The sequence below is a fragment of the Watersipora subatra genome, chromosome 6, assembly GCF_963576615.1.
Source record: "Watersipora subatra chromosome 6, tzWatSuba1.1, whole genome shotgun sequence".
Taxonomy (NCBI): domain Eukaryota; kingdom Metazoa; phylum Bryozoa; class Gymnolaemata; order Cheilostomatida; family Watersiporidae; genus Watersipora; species Watersipora subatra.
The window spans coordinates 33437692-33442787 of record NC_088713.1 but is presented as its reverse complement, the minus strand read 5'-3'; the positions used below and the strand labels follow the sequence as shown (position 1 = coordinate 33442787).

The 5096-nt window shown below is 32.6% G+C and overlaps 1 long non-coding RNA gene across 1 annotated transcript; it reads right to left on the bottom strand.

Annotated features, from left to right (window-relative positions):
- Positions 1-436: 436 nt before the first annotated feature.
- LOC137398882 (uncharacterized) lies at positions 437-3001 on the bottom strand. Its single transcript, XR_010979037.1, has 3 exons — positions 2893-3001; positions 2360-2494; positions 437-1102 (listed from the first exon to the last, which is right to left on the bottom strand). It is a non-coding gene; the product is annotated as an uncharacterized lncRNA (long non-coding RNA).
- Positions 3002-5096: the final 2095 nt, after the last annotated feature.

Here is a 5096-nt window from a genome sequence, read left to right as displayed (position 1 = left end):
ACAGAGTTGTTTCTCCTCCATAAATACTAGCTGTCATCTTTTCAAGAAGTGGTTTCTGGAAAAGAAAAGGCAATTTTTAGGGAAATCTGTTCTGGCTTTTCATTGAAAGATTATTGTATTATTACTGTTAATAACTGTTGATGCAGATCATTCATAAATCATATTTTACATATCAAGATCTTTGTGCTTTTGCTGGTACCATATAGACATTCATTGACTACATAAGTTTGTATTTTATATGCTATCTTTATTTTGAAGTTCAAAAGGCTTCACTAAAAAGACCCACCGGTATTTGATATAGAGTACTCTATCACACCAAAGTTATTTCTAAATTTCTTGTTTGAAAAACCTTCTCAGCATAAAGTTACAAATAAAAGTTGAAAGACACCTAAAAATGTATAACAACTCACGAGAACACTCTGAACATAATTGAGCTTTTACATCGTTCGTGGTAAATAAGGAAACTATGATGGGATGGTGATGTAAGTGACAAAAAATAGAAAAAGTTAGATAGCATATCGTGTAAAGCTATTCACATATCATTCCAGCATACCATTATTTTCCTTTATATAAAGCTGACCCATTTATATTTCAATAATAATACCTATATTATGCATGAAAAAAAGATGCCAATTAGAATTTAAGCTTAAAAGTTCGTGACAATTATTACAATTTCATAATCATTTACATTTGGTTATAAATACACAGAATATTTACACAAAATCTAGTATAGAATAAGAACATTACGATTTGATCTAAAATTCAAACAAAATTTCAAAGAACATGAGCTAAACACATCACCAGTGATATGAATAGTAAGCCAAGATTGGTAGTTTATATCAGCAGAATGTTTCTCGCCAAGTGTGTACGTAATAGTCTTCAATTGTGACAAAGTCTGAGAATTCAACTTATAATCTGTCGGCAACCGTGGTTCTGACCATCGCCTTTTTGACTAGGCATCCATTTACCGCCTAATGGAGTGTACTGATCAGTGCTCGGATCGAAAATGTTTATAACAGATTCTACGGAATGTGGAAGTCATTCTTCTCTGGACACAGCCTTGAGCCATTTATTAAGACAAGACTCGTTTGTGAGAGAAGATCTAAAACAAATTCAGGTATTAGGAAACAGTATTTGCACATTGAGCTCGACTTAGGAATGGCAAGAACCCTTATCCACACGATTTTATCCAACAGTCATTACCAGGAATTTATAATCATATTAAGGCATATTCACACCCATAAAATATCTATTGAGTTTTCGAGCACACACCTATAAAATATTCAAGCTGCAAGTAATTCAGGTTCATTGTTATTACAGCCAAAAAGCTGCACATAATTTTATCATATATTAAAGAGCAGTTCTATCAAAATAAATTTCATGCATCTTTTGATTGGTCAGTTACTTTTCTATTAACATACAATCGCTCAAGTGTACCGACAGTTCAGTAGGAACCGCTGGAAAGCACCGCCCCTCTACAGATGACTGGTTGGATATCTCGAAAATATGAGATACAAGCATGAGACGGCTCAGACGGTTCTCGATGTGGCCGCTAAATCACAAAAAGGCTGTTTACAAGAACAGAATCACTCGGTCTTTCTCGTTATATCCGTTGGAAGTTTTAAAAAGGTCAGCTAAAAGTTATAGCGAATACGAATTGTAAAGCGCCAACTCGGAAGAATTAAAAACTATGACGAACACAACATTAGAATTGAGTTTAGTGTGAAACAAAAATGTATTTTAAAGTGTGTGCTTAGTGAGCTAAATTAATTTTAGCTAAATTTAATGTTAGCATCACAAAAGTGCCGAGCGTACCAAGCGTGTCGCTATCTAGCTTCTCTCACAGCTCGTGCAGCGCTGTACACAATAATGTTAAACTTTACGCCCGATCATAACTGGTAGATAAGTATTTGTTACTTTGTGAGCCTAGGTGGTGAATTGTTATTACTAAAAACTTGTTTTTCCATCGTAAATCCTGTTGTTATGTTGTTTTAAAAGGGTTTTGAATAGATTACCATACATGTATTTAAGTATTTCATACAGGAAAATTTCAATTTCATTTTAATGTTTTTTTCCATTTCCATAAAATGCCCATAATTAATTTCCATATTATTTCCATAAAATTTCCCTATTTCATTTTCATATTATTTCCCTTTAGATAACATTTCCATAATTCATTTTCGTATTGTTTCTATTTCCATTTTTCGTATACATATTTTTTCTATTTCCATAACATTTCTATATTTCTAAAAAAATTTCCATATCCCTCTCCATAAAATTATGAAAATATTTATGTTTATGGAAATGGATATGGAAAAGGAAAAATTTCATAATATGTTTACAAGTTACACAGACATACCTTTATGAACTTTTCACTGGCCATCATGTTCGTCACCAACACATCAACTTGGTAGTTAGAGAGGTTAGAGAAGTTCTTAAATCTAACCAAACAGTCTTACTCTTGCCCAAAAGTACCCATTCTAATAGCATATTTCTGTAAGTGTAAAAACCATAAATTAGTTTACATAAAATCCTTACTGTTAAAGGGTTACAGTGAAGTTATAAAACTAGTACAGATCATATTCTATTCCAACAATTTTAAAATATAAATGCATAGCACAGACTGGAGCTGATATCAAGAAATCATCTTGTCAGTTAGTTTGTGATATATTAAGAGTTTTGACAGTGCATATTTTATGAGATAATTATAAGTTGCATGATATATACTTAGCGGTTGAGTGCAGTGCTTTCACTTTATAAAAAAAATCTGACCATAGTTTTGAATGTAAAATGGTACAAACGCATTCTCAGACTTGATAGGAAGTACACTTGATTGTTTCAGTCACACAACTGTGTATGGAATATGTAAGGTTACTGTGTAAGTAAACATACTGCTTGAACAACTGCTTGAACTTCTCGAGGAATAACAGATTCCATGAGCAGTTGAGACACAGAATTCATTCTTATAGAACAATCTGCAGCACATGTCTCACTCTTTGAGTGTTTCTGTACAAATAAATTTACATAAACATACATTGAATATTTAGCGCTAATCAATTAGACCAAATTATAGACTATGAAACCTTATCAAGTTTAAACAGCATGATTATGTCTTAAGGTTGTTGCATGTTTTGTTTTTAAAACTTTTATCCATCATTTTAAAGATAATTTGTTTCTACATTTAAAAACTTGAACGGTATTTATTCTGTTTGATTGCCTCGAGAGAATATCCTAAGTTTATTGTTGAATGAGTTATTTAACTTTTTTGCAAACCCTGAAGTTATAGCTTAACAAATTGCACAGCGCAAATACAGTTTTAGCTGCAACTCGACGGGAAACTTGTGACTGACAGTAAACCCGCTTCAATACTTAAAACTTAGAAAAAAGTCATCAAATATGTATGGTTAAAAAGTTGCTGGTTTTTGAAAAGTAGGCAACCAGTTTTTTGCATTTGGTATACATGTAACATCTCTACTTTGAAGCTATCGTAGTAAAAAAACTGTTGATTTCTCTGTAAACTTCAATTCGTATCCCAAAAGCATTATACTTTGCGGATTTCTGTTCCTATTAAAAATATTTACGAATATCAGACTCACTTTTTTTGCAACTGAAATTTTAAAGCAGTAGTATTGCACTTTAGCCTTGGAAAAATTATGGTAAAGGTAGCCGCAAACAAAAAAAGACCAAAACATATGTGGGAAAGAATAACATAAACATGCTCCACATGCATTTTGGTGTGAAATCTAAATCCATATTTCAAAATAGGACTTTAAAAAATTATTGTCAATTCCCAGTTGACATTTAATTAACTCTGAGATATACTTTCTTGTGGACCACCCAAAATGTTTTCATGGACTATAATCCGGTCTAGTAGATACTGCGTGTCAACGTTGTATCTGCAAGTAGATACACAGATGTATAGAAAGAATTATGAAAAGCTAACGATTATATTTGTATTATGAGGTTATAAATCCGATGTTCGCTGATCATCAGATTTAATTATGAAATGACTATGTAGAATGTTAGCTTACTGATTATACTGATGATACAAACACACACCCTGCTCAAACAAGAAACACGTTAAAAGATCATAGAAAAGTAAAATAAAAGACGCATGCAAACACATATCGTAGCAAAATCAAACTTTATAGGCTAAAGAGTTATTAAAAAAAATAGACATCACATCTCACATTTTACATTTCCCTTTAAATGTTAAAGGTTGACTTGCAACAAAATTCACAATACCGTTATTTGATATGAAAAGATTCACCATGTCTTACTCTGTTGTGTTGTGGGTGCAAAACATGTGGAAATGTGATTACAAGCTCTTAAAAGCTCAAAAACGAACAGAAAATCACAGTCACACGAGACCGCCGTAGTTTGGATTCCCTTTCCAAAACGGCTCAAATGTGATGTAGTTGTGAGAGATGGTTTCTGTTTACACTTTCTTGCAACCTTATTCGTCGAAATATTTTCGCAAATATATTTCACGCATTCAATCAAACTATGTCTATTGTTCTTACCTGTCTGTTTTATCGCCATTGTAATGCTGTCACTTTTAGAACTGATATCTTATAACTTACCGTAAAAAATCGTTAAACTTTTTTACCTTAGCTCGAAGGAGTACATATCATTGTCTGATAATCATGACAAGCCTGTTGGTCACCTGTAAAAATCGAAAAGTGCTGCAAAAATTATTTGCGAAGTATTGGGTCACATGATCAGATTACGACTTGACAATTGAGTAATGCCGCAACAAAACTGTAAAGTAGCGAGCATTTATATTTGATACGGGGTCTCCGATAAAACCCGAAGTGATTGTCATAAATTAGTACTACGATAAGTTTTATATTGAGCTTTGTATTGGCCTTTCAATTCACGTGAGAACATACATGACAAGACTATAAGCAAATTTTGTGGGTACATCATCGAAATAAAGAGATTCCAATCTATGGCGGCTTTTCGTTTTTGAGCTTTTAAGAGCTTGAAATCACATTTTCACATATTTGGCACTTACAACACAACAGAGTAAGACATGGTGAATCTTTTGATACCAAATAACTGTAATGTGAATTTTGTTGCAAGTCAACCTTTAA